Source organism: Jatropha curcas, chromosome 10 (genome assembly GCF_041381405.1).
Source record: "Jatropha curcas cultivar XTBG-Jc1 chromosome 10, XTBG_Jcur_1.0, whole genome shotgun sequence".
In the NCBI taxonomy this organism is placed as follows: Eukaryota; Viridiplantae; Streptophyta; class Magnoliopsida; order Malpighiales; family Euphorbiaceae; genus Jatropha; species Jatropha curcas.
The window spans coordinates 21,035,178-21,047,790 of record NC_143160.1 but is presented as its reverse complement, the minus strand read 5'-3'; the positions used below and the strand labels follow the sequence as shown (position 1 = coordinate 21,047,790).

At 38.9% G+C, this 12,613-nt stretch overlaps 1 pseudogene; it reads left to right on the top strand.

The window, feature by feature from the left end:
* Positions 1-3,565: 3,565 nt before the first annotated feature.
* Positions 3,566-12,613, top strand: part of LOC149493250 (uncharacterized) — a 24,041-nt pseudogene continuing 14,993 nt past the window's right edge.

Here is a 12,613-nt window from a genome sequence, read left to right as displayed (position 1 = left end):
TGGCAGTAAACTGCCTTAAGTAAATATGATTAAGCTTAAATGCCCGGTTAATCAATAATCGTGGTATTAATGCTAAAACTCCGAACATATTGGCTAAAGTGCCTAGTTAATTAATAACTACGGTATATTTGCCTTTATTTCGAACAGTTCGGCTAAAAGTCCAATTAATCAATAATTGTGGCTAAAAGCCTTAATAAATCACGTTTTTTTTGGCAACAAATTGCCTACAGTTTAATCAATCACATTTTTGGCAACAAATTGCCTATGGTTTAATCAATCGCTTTTGGCAACACATTGCCTATAACTAAGATTAACCATTTGTAGCGGCAAATCGCTTAGATCGAAGCTTTGGCAAAATGCCTTGAATTAATCAATCTTTTGGCTAAAAGCCTTAAATCAATCATTTTGGCGACAATCGCCCAATCAACACTTTTGGCAAACAAATTGCCTAAATCAACCCATTTTGGCTAAAAGCCTTCAAATAATCACTTTTACCAAATAAATTGCCTAAATCACATCAACTTTTGGCAAACAAATTGCCTAAATCAATCTTTTTGGCTAAAAGCCTTAAATCAACACTTTTGGCAACAAACGCCTAATTAAATCAATCAATTCTTTGGCTAATGCCTAAACAAAATGCACGAAGCATACACACACTCATGCATTAAGCATACCCATTCAAAGCCCTTTAAAAAAGGCCTATCGAACTACGTCGACTTTGATCTTCCATTCAAATGGAAGTACGTAGGCACGTTTGGGATTTAACCCCGAGCGGCAAGTCGAAATCACTTAAACATTTCATTGGTCTAATTACATCATTTACCTTGCAAAGCATTCATTCATTGGTTAGTTAATCAGCATGACATAGTCTCGGCATCCACCTCGGGTTCGTAGATTGTGCCTTAAACATTGGGATAATTAATCTAGTAATTAGGTTAATTAAAATTGGAGTCAACTGAGGGTTTTTTCCTAGTTTACCCTAAAATAATTATACAAGGTGGCGACTCACACATTCACGTGCATTTCTGCCCTTAGTCATATGCATTATATGCCTATTTTTGGGGAAGGGGTTCACATCCCCCATCACATAGTTACAGACAATGGTTCTCATTTTCAAGCAGACGTCGGTCAGTTGCTATATAGATATAAGGTTGAGCATCACCATTCTTCTCCTTATCGACCTCAGGCTAATGGTGCAGTGGAAGCCGCGAATAAGGAGATTAAGAGAATCCTGTCCAAAAAGTGCGAAAGTGATACGGATCCACTACTGCCAACCACCTATGAAGCTCAAGGGAACAAGGACCACAACAATGGCAATCCATTAGCACTTCCTAGTGGACCAATTACAAGGAGCCGTGCAAAGAAGTATGGAGCAACCATGTCCTTATACATTCAAGAACAAATCACACAAGAGCTCCATGACCTTGCTTTCAACAAGTGCTATGAAGAACTTGGAGGAACACCTAAGTTTCTCACATTAATAGAAGCACAAGTTGAGTGGGAACCATGTTTGGATAGCACGCCCGTGCAAGGTGGCACACCCCAGGCCGTGCAAGCTACTGCCTTTCAAGGAACAACACATGACTCGGAGCACGCCCGTGCCATTCAGCACGCCCCAAGCCGTGCACCTTACTGACTCTCGCGAAGGAAACTCTTCCATGCGCGCACGCCCGTGCAAGCTGACACGCCCCAGGCCGTGCACTTCTCTGCCTCTCGTGAAGGAAGTCACACCATGCGCGCACGCCCGCGCGCCTTGGCACGCCCTAGACCGTGCACTAGCCTGCCTCTCATTAACATAGTTAGTTATTTTGAGTTCTTTGCTTTGTAAATGGGTTGGGCCTCCTATAATTCGACCTCCCATGATTATTTTAGCCTTGGTTTGTTTAGATTTAGTTAATCTTTAGTGGATTTGGATTAGATCTCCAAATCCTTAAGTTGTTATGATTTTGTTAGTCAACTCCTTAGTTGGTTTAGATTTGCTAAATCCTACTCCTTAGCTAACTCTAAATCCTCTAGGGATTTGGACCTCTTAGATTAGTATAAATAGCTTGTTATTTTGTAATTATTGAACAATTATTCAATGAATTAAAGACTACTTCTTCATGCTTAGGCGTGTTCATGTTTTTAGAGAGTGTGAGATTGCATTCTTCTAATTGCATCAAGAATCAAGGTAAACTTATCAATTCTTTGTGGTGTTTATCTTATTCTTTTACTCTATTATTGGTGTTCTTGCTTCTTTAAGCTTTGGGTGCCATAGAGGGGAGTTTATTCTAGATCTTTGATCTCTTCCAAAACTTGTCATAGAGTTCATGAAATTTATTTTCATTGGGTTCCGCGTCAGTTTGGTATCAGAGCCAAAGATTAAGGTAAATTCTTATTTATCTTAGCTTTAGGGTTTGTATTTATTTGTTTTATTGTTCTTTTGTTTTGTGTTTGTTTTCTTCTTCATCTAGTCTCTTTTGTGTTTGTTTTCTTTTGTTTAGTTTCAATTCGTTTTGCTTCAATTAAATTTCATAAATTTCGTGCTTGTTTCAATTCTGGAAGTTTAGATCCTAGATCTTGTTGACCAAAAAAAAAAAAAAAAAAAAAAGAGTATAGAAAAAAAAAAAAATTTCGTCCACCATTGAAATTTGTGTGTGTGGATCTTGAATTTGTTCCTGCAACCAAGGGATTTGATCCTAATTCAAAGGGATTTTACCTTATTTTGTGGGATTTTGCCATATTTTGTGGGAATTATTCCTAATCCTTAAGAGATTTGACCATATCTAGTGGGATTGTGCCTAATCCTAAGGGATTTGACCATATTTTAAGGGATTTAGTTTATCCACTATAATCTTGTGATAAAATCCAATCTTAACTACTTGTGGATAAGATAACAAAATTAGTTGACCATATCTTTGGAGATTGAGCAAATCTACTACAATCCTTGTCAAATCTAAGAATCATACTTAAATTGGGTTGCATTGAAAAAGGGACACAAGGCAGCACGCCCGTGCTTCACCTCAAGCACAACCGTGCACTTTTCTGACTTCCACTTGTTGGATTAAGACCTTACACGCACGCCCGTGCTCCATCTAGCACGCCCGTGTTCAAATCTGTCTATTGTTTTCTTTTGTTTTTCTTTGATTGCTTGCTTTGTTTTGGGTAGAATTAATTAGGTCCATATTTGGTTTGCTTTGTAGTAAGCTAAATTCATACATTATATCCTAATATTGTCTTTTAAAATTCTAGTTTCTTTGTTTTTTTTTTGTGTGAGCTTTCTATTGCTTCTATTACTTTGTTAGGGTGTGTTTGCTTGTTTACTACACTCTAATTAATTAAAGTAGTGCATTGTTTATGTTCTTGTGCTACTGTCCATATCGTTTTGAGTCTTCTATCTAGTATTTGTGCTTGCTTTTCATTGTTAAGTTTTATTCCTTGATTCTAAACGTGCATTTGGGTTGATTGGTTGAACTAAGATTCTGAAGTTCAATTGGAAGAATTGCAAGGAGTGATTAAAGAGAGTGTAAACACGTGAGGGAGTGATTTACCAAATTCTTTTGTGTTTTCTCTTTGAATACTAACCATGAGTTCAGGAAAATCTGGAGATGGAAGTCCAATTAATGATCCTCAAATGAAAGTTTTCATGGAAGCAATTCAAGGACAGTTTAGAACCTTCAATAACCTTTTCCAAGACATGAAGGAGGAATTGCAAGAGATAAGGGCTTCACAAAGTTCCAATGCAGCAAGAGCTCGACAACAAGCTAGATTTCAACCCCATGATGATGAAGAAACTGAAGGTACTAATTTTAACAAAATTGATGGGGACTTGGGATCAATCAAGATGAGAATTCCAGAATTCAAAGGTAACAACAATGCTGAAGAATTCCTTGAATGGGAGAGAAAGGTAGAACAAATCTTTGAATGCCATAACTATTCTCAAGAAAAGAAATCCCATCTTGCTGCTGTTGAATTCAAAGGCTATGCCATGTTTTGGTGGGAACAATTGCTATTGAAAAGAAGAAGAAAGGGATTGCGACCTGTACCACCATGGGAAATCATGAAAGAATTGATGCACCAAAAGTTTGTCCCTACTCACTACTTTAGGGATTTACACAATAAATTAGCTAGAATGGTGCAAGGAGGAAGGAGTGTGGAAGAATACTACAAGGAGATGGAGATTTGCATGGCTAGAGCCAAGATTGAGGAAGAAGAGCAAATCACCATGTCACGATTCCTTGGAGGTTTAAACAAAGATATTGCTGATGCCTTAGAGATGTATAGGTATGATAGCTTAGAAGAGATGGTAGATATGGCCATGAAACTTGAAAGACAAAAAAAGGGAAGATCCAACACCAACAAGTATTCCAACAACACATGGGGATCTAAATGGCCTAAGGAAGGTGAGAAGAAGGAATTTAGAGGTTCTAACTCTCAAAGGACAGATTCAACTTCAAAAGGTAAAGAAGCTGTCCAAACTCCAATTAAAAGCAACAAAGGTACTTCTAACTCTACAACCCCTTCTAGAGAAATTAAATGCTTTAAATGTTTGGGGAAAGGGCATTATGCATCTCAATGTCCTAATAAAAGGGTTATGATTATTAAAGATGATGGGAATGTTAGTTCTGAATCTGAATGTAGTGATTATGATGACATGCCTAAATTACTTGATGATAATGATGATGATGATTCAGAAAACTTAATACTTCCTGAACATGGAGAAGCTTTGGTTGCTAGACGTGCTTTGAACATGCAAGTTAAAGAGGAAAGCCTTGAGCAACGTGAGAATATATTTCACACTAGATGTTTGATTAGTGGGAAAGTGTGTACTCTTATTACTGATGGGGGTAGTTGCACTAATGTTGCTAGTGTAAACATGGTAAACAAACTGAACTTAACTTGTCTCAAGCATCCTAAGCCTTATAGGTTGCAATGGTTGAATGATTGTGGGGAAGTGAAAGTGACTAAACAGGTACTTGTGCCATTTTCTATTGGATGGTATGAGGATGAAATTTTATGTGATATAGTACCTATGCAAGCTGGACATCTATTGTTGGGAAGACCATGGCAATATGATAGAAGAGCACTTCATGATGGATTCCACAATCGATACTCTTTGATTCATAAGGGAAAAAAGGTGGTTCTTGTACCTTTATCACCTCAAGAGGTTTATGAAGACCAAAGAAAGATAGTTGAGAGAGAGAGAGAGGTTTCAGCCTTGAGAAAACATGAGAGTGAGGTTTCAAAAGAACAAAAGAGAGAAAAGAGTAAGAGTGAGGGAAAAGAGGCCACAAAAATAACAAAACAAATTAATGGCCCAATTGTGAGTGAAAAAGAAAGAGGGGAGAAAAAGAAACAGACTTTTTATGCAAGAGCTAGAGAGGTTAAGTGTGCCATTGCCTTGGAGAAGCCCATATTGCTTCTTAGGTACAAGGAAATTTTATTTGCTGAAACTAATGCTAACCTTGATAGTTTGCCTTCTATGTTTGTTTCTATGTTGCAGGAATTTGATGATGTCTTTCCTAGTGAACTACCTAGTGGTTTACCACCTTTAAGGGGAATAGAACATCAAATTGACTTTATTCCTGGATCCACCATTCCAAATAGGCCTGCCTATAGAAGCAATCCAATGGAGACAAAGGAGTTGCAAAGGCAAGTTGATGAACTTATGGAGAAAGGTTTGGTGAGAGAAAGCATGAGCCCGTGTGCCGTTCCCGTGCTTCTAGTACCTAAAAAGGATGGAACATGGCGCATGTGTGTTGATTGTAGAGCGGTCAACAAAATTACAGTGAAGTATAGACACCCTATCCCTAGACTTGATGATATGTTAGATGAATTGCATGGGGCAACTTACTTTACTAAAATTGATTTAATGAGTGGTTACCATCAAATTAGAATGCAACCAGGTGATGAATGGAAAACTGCTTTTAAAACTAAGTATGGTTTGTATGAATGGTTAGTTATGCCTTTTGGACTATCTAATGCACCTAGCACTTTTATGAGGCTTATGAACCATGTATTGCGTGCCTTCTTAGGAGAGTTTGTGGTTGTATACTTTGATGATATACTCATCTATAGCAAGTCTCTTAATGATCATATTGAGCATGTTAGGATAGTGTTACAAACTTTGAGGACAGAAAAGTTGTATGCTAAACTTAACAAATGCACATTTTGTATAGATAGACTTGTATTTCTTGGTTTTATTGTGAGTGCACAGGGTATTGAAGTAGATGAGGAGAAAGTGAAAGCTATCAAAGAGTGGCCAACTCCCAAATCAGTTTCTGAAGTTAGGAGTTTTCATGGGTTGGCAAGCTTCTATAGAAGGTTTGTTAAAGATTTCTCTTCAATTGCAGCACCACTAACAGAAATAATCAAAAAGGAAGTTGGGTTTAAGTGGGGAGAAGAACAACAAAGGGCATTCGAAACACTAAAAGGGAAGTTAACTTCTGCACCTATACTTTCTTTGCCTAATTTTGATAATACTTTTGAGATTGAGTGTGATGCTTCTGGAGTGGGAATTGGGGCTGTCCTAATGCAAGAAAAGAAGCCAATTGCCTACTTTAGTGAGAAGTTGAATGGAGCACAACTCAATTATTCAACCTATGACAAAGAGCTTTATGCCTTGGTAAGAACTTTACATAATTGGCAACACTACTTATTACCTAAAGAGTTTGTCATCCATACTGACCATGAGGCCCTAAAACACTTGAAGGGTCAAGGTAAGCTCAATAAAAGACATGGTAAGTGGGTTGAATTTATTGAACAATTTCCATATGTGATTAAATACAAGCATGGAAAAGACAATGTTGTTGCTGATGCATTATCAAGAAGATATACTCTAATTACTGCTCTTAGTTCTAAATTGCTTGGATTTGAGTATGTTAAGGACTTATATGTGAAAGATTCAGACTTTGGCAACATATATGTAGCTTGTGAGCATGGAGCATTTGATAAGTTCTATAGACATGATGGATATTTGTTTAAGAACAACAAACTTTGTGTGCCTAAATGTTCTATGCGTGAATTTCTTGTGATTGAATCTCATAGTGGGGGATTGATGGGACACTTTGGGGTACATAAGACTTATGATATGTTGAATGAACACTTTTATTGGCCTCATATGATTAAAGATGTAGAAAGAGTTTGTAACTCTTGTATTGCATGTAAACAGGCCAAATCTAAGTCTATGCCTCATGGATTATACATGCCTTTACCTGTTCCTAGTTCTCCTTGGATTGATATATCTATGGACTTTGTACTTGGATTACCTAGGACTAAACGTGGTAGAGATAGCATATTTGTTGTTGTTGATAGATTTAGCAAGATGGCTCATTTTATTCCTTGTCATAAAACTGATGATGCCAACAATATTGCTGAATTATTCTTTAAAGAAGTGGTAAGATTGCATGGGGTACCAAGAACTATAGTTTCTGATAGGGATGCAAAGTTCCTTTCACACTTTTGGAGAGTTTTGTGGAGTAAGCTTGGAACTAAATTGCTTTACTCTACGACTTGTCATCCACAAACAGATGGACAAACTGAAGTTGTGAATAGAACTTTAGGGACATTACTTCGTGCCATTGTGGGTAAGAACTTGAAAACTTGGGAAGATTGTTTGCCATTCATTGAGTTTGCATATAATCGTAGCATACATTCTACTTCAGGTTATAGCCCATTTGAACTTGTTTATGGCTTTAATCCTCTAACTGTATTAGATCTTGTTCCTTTACCTTTAAATGAACTTTCTAATCTAGATGGTGAGAAAAAGGCAGAATTGGTGAAGTCTTTACATGAGAAGGCTAGAGCCAACATAGAAAAGAGGAACAAGCAATATGCTAATCAAGCCAACAAGGGCAGAAAGAAGTTAGTGCTTATGCCAGGTGATTGGGTTTGGGTACACTTTCGCAAGGAAAGATTTCCCAACCAAAGGAAGAATAAGCTAGATGCACGTGGAGATGGTCCATTCCAAGTCTTAGAGCGCATCAATGACAATGCCTACAAAATAGACTTACCAGGTGAGTATGGTGTTTCTGCAACTTTTAATATTAGTGATTTGTCTCCCTTTGACATGGATGCAGATTTGAGGACAAATCTTTTTAAAGAAGGGGGGGATGATACGGATCCACTACTGCCAACCACCTATGAAGCTCAAGGGAACAAGGACCACAACAATGGCAATCCATTAGCACTTCCTAGTGGACCAATTACAAGGAGCCGTGCAAAGAAGTATGGAGCAACCATGTCCTTATACATTCAAGAACAAATCACACAAGAGCTCCATGACCTTGCTTTCAACAAGTGCTATGAAGAACTTGGAGGAACACCTAAGTTTCTCACATTAATAGAAGCACAAGTTGAGTGGGAACCATGTTTGGATAGCACGCCCGTGCAAGGTGGCACACCCCAGGCCGTGCAAGCTACTGCCTTTCAAGGAACAACACATGACTCGGAGCACGCCCGTGCCATTCAGCACGCCCCAAGCCGTGCACCTTACTGACTCTCGCGAAGGAAACTCTTCCATGCGCGCACGCCCGTGCAAGCTGACACGCCCCAGGCCGTGCACTTCTCTGCCTCTCGCGAAGGAAGTCACACCATGTGCGCACGCCCGTGCGCCTTGGCACGCCCTAGACCGTGCACTAGCCTGCCTCTCATTAACATAGTTAGTTATTTTGAGTTCTTTGCTTTGTAAATGGGTTGGGCCTCCTATAATTCGACCTCCCATGATTATTTTAGCCTTGGTTTGTTTAGATTTAGTTAATCTTTAATGGATTTGGATTAGATCTCCAAATCCTTAAGTTGTTATGATTTTGTTAGTCAACTCCTTAGTTGGTTTAGATTTGCTAAATCCTACTCCTTAGCTAACTCTAAATCCTCTAGGGATCTGGACCTCTTAGATTAGTATAAATAGCTTGTTATTTTGTAATTATTGAACAATTATTCAATGAATTAAAGACTACTTCTTCATGCTTAGGCGTGTTCATGTTTTTAGAGAGTGTGAGATTGCATTCTTCTAATTGCATCAAGAATCAAGGTAAACTTATCAATTCTTTGTGGCGTTTATCTTATTCTTTTACTCTATTATTGGTGTTCTTGCTTCTTTAAGCTTTGGGTGCCATAGAGGGGAGTTTATTCTAGATCTTTGATCTCTTCCAAAACTTGTCATAGAGTTCATGAAATTTATTTTCATTGGGTTCCGCGTCAGAAAGGTATAGAAGCTGGGCTGAGAAACTTCCTTTCGCGCTCTGGGGGCATCGCACTACATTCAAGTCAGTGAATGGAGCTTCTCCTTTTGAACTTGTATATGGGATGGAGGCAGTGTTACCTATAGAGCTTGAAAAGAAGTCTCTCAGGGTTCTTGTGGAAGCTGGTCTGACCGAAGAAGAATGGGTCAAGAAAAGGTATGAGGATGTAGCGCTTTTAGATGGAAGAAGATTGAACGCCCGATTCCAGGATCAGATGAGAAAGAGAAGGATTGCTCGTTTCTACAACAAACGGGTACACCCAAGGGCTTTGAAAAATGGGGATTTAGTATTGATCAGGTTGTTGGACCATCAATCCCAGAATCATCCTGGAGGGAAATTCAGACCCAACTGGCATGGACCGTTCAGAATTCAGAAGCTATTAGCTAAAGGTGCTGCTGAATTAATCACCATGGAAGGGAAGCCTATCAATCAGATTGTCAATCAGGACCAAATGAAAAGGTTCTATGTCTGAAATGATGATTTCGATTAAAAAAAAAAAAGGGCTAGGTTGCAAACCCAAAAGGGCGGCCTAGGCAAAAGTTAGAGCATAATAATAATAATAATAATAATAATAATAATAATAATAATAATAATAATAATAATAATAATAATAACTACTTTCGGGATTAACGCGTGGTGCTTAGTTTAAATGCGAAATCTATGCCATGCGTTCGTGACAGATTTGTGATTGGTTGCTCAATGTCATCAACTTGACTAGAAGGAGAATAGGCAAATGAGTAGTTAGAATGAATGCCCATTGTATTAAAATAGTTTTCCTTTACTTCTGTATAATGTTGAAAGAAGTGGGATTAATAAAGAGTTGGAATTTCAAATTTCTCTTCCTTTTGTTTCGGGGATATGATTAAGGAATGCAAGACCTTCCTCTCTGCTTATTTGATCAAGACTTACTCATCTATTTTGAAAATGTCTTGGCTATTGGTCCTGCTTGAGTAATGAATTCTTTTAAACATTAATCAGGAGAACAAATGTCATTTTCTCAGTGATTTCCTTGGAAAGATTGATAAAAAACCATGGATAAAACCTTAGCACTCAGTAGGTTCATGCATACATAAAGGAGTTGCATATGTTATTCTTGTTTGATTATTGCAGGTGATAAAATGATCACCCCATCTTTTTAATTCCAGCTATCAGTTTCCGTCTTTAGTCAAAAAGTTCACTTTTACATGGCTTTCATTACTTAATCCAAGTGCAGGAGGCCCAAGTGCTAACTCAGCAAATCATTTCGAAAGAAAAGATCTGTTGCCTTGTGTTACCTCTATGTGCAGAACGGAGGAAATAATAGAGACAAAGTTGTCAGAGTCAGTCTTCGGAAAAGAGGGGATACATTAATTAGGAGCTCATGGCCCTGGAATACAAGAAACAGAAAAGAAAAAGTAGCAACGGCATTTATTCCAATGGGTGACTCATAAGGCGCCAATCCTTTCAAAACCTAGTATCATCACTGGGTGTAAAACCAGTCGACGTACTCGGGTGTTACAGTGTCCTGCATCACCCCCTGACCCAGGTACCAAGTGTTTCGGTTTCGCCAAAGGTCAGCCAAATTGGTCAACAGACTCTGCGTCATAAGACCACTTTCGAAATCATGGATGCTGGGAACGCGCTGTATCATACCGTACTGACGGTTGATCCTGTCTGGGAAATAGGCCATGGAATGGTCAAGACTAGCGTATAACACATAATTGAGGTTCATGCTCCCAGCAGTGACCAATCTAATCCTCCACCAAGGACAAGTCCACCGAATCACAGGATTATCCCCAAAATCAAATTATCCTCAGGGCCGAGGCCGAAAATTGGCAGGGCCATAGGTTGGAATCAAACGAGCCGGGACTGGAGGAATTAGGCTTAACTTGTCTAGAGCCTAGGCTTGCAACAACATTGGGCACCCTCGATGGTGAACATTGAAGTTGTTGACATGAAGGGCAATATCCCTGACCCAGCACATTGTCTCTCCCATGATCATCATAAAGACAGTGCGACGATACACTTGCATGTCACGAAGAACGGTCAGCAGTTGAAAATCTCCAATTCCAGGTTGGCGATTCTTCATGGCATACATATTCATCAACAGGAAACAGCAAGCTCGAACCCAAGAGGGGTCTGCATCCATGGACAGAACCCTACTCAGAAAAGGCTCTAAGGGAAGGCCTTGATACGGGTCTATGCCGTCAGGAAGGTAAATCGGGCATAGGGCCGCAACCTCGGCTAGATCATGTCTAGGGCCTGGGGTCAAAGCTGGAGTTTCATTTTGTTCAGGGTGATGACCCATCACAGCACACATTTCCTCGTAGGTCGGGGTGTAACGCCCTAATTTTTCTGTGTCTAAAATAATAGTTTTACCGGTCTGTGAATAGTACCACCGGTCCGGGAGTCAGTATTATTTTGGTCCAGAAAAATTACTATCTATGTTTCATATTTTATTTAATATTTTTGGAATATGCATACATGTTTTTATGGGTAGAAAATAAGTAATGAATTTTTTGGAGAATTTAGATAATTAGTGAATAGTGAATTATGGTGTTATATTAAGTAAGGAAATTTGAGGAATTATTTTTAAGGATTAAATTTGAGAATTTTATGGAGATAAATAATATTTTGAAGGAATTTATTTGGAGATTATTTGTAGCCATTAGATGAGATTACTTGATTTAATCCTAGCCATCCAATTAGGGGAAAAGACTAAAATACCCTTGTTGCTTTATATAAGTCAACCATCAATTATTGGGCAACCATTTTTCTTTCTTCTTCTTTTCCCTTACACGTCTCCTCCTCCTCCTCCTCCTCCTTCTTCTTCTTCTTCTTCATTTTCTTCAATTCTTCCTTACTAAACACATCAAATTCACCCCAACCAACTTGATTTAAGTTATTAATCCTAGAGATTAAAGCTTGGGAAGTGATTTTTGGTGAATTATTTCAAGAAATTTGGAGATTCTCTACTTGAGCCAAAGGTTGGAGAAACCTCTACCATGGAGTAAAGGCAAAGTGAGAGCTTAGAAAGTTTTAATTTAAGCTTGCTAAAGCTTATTTTTAAGGTTAGTGTTCATAAACACACTTACCTTACTCAAATTTTTGATTTTGTGCCTTCTGTGAATACCCAAATTTTGAGGCTCAGAAAGCCTGTTTTTCCGGACTGCAAACAGTCCGGCCGGACCATAGGCTATTTCGGGAGTTCACCGAAAATATGTCAATATGGTACTTAAAACGTCCGGAATATCGCGAGGATCGCGGAACAGGTCCCGGAATATTTTTCGGAGGTCCGGAACTCCCAAAAAGGCCCTCGGAGCGAGGCACGGTGTCAACACCGGCCACGGCGGAGCCGGCCGCCGGGCACGGCGGCGCCTGCCGCCGGCCACGGCAGCAGCAGCCGCCGGGAA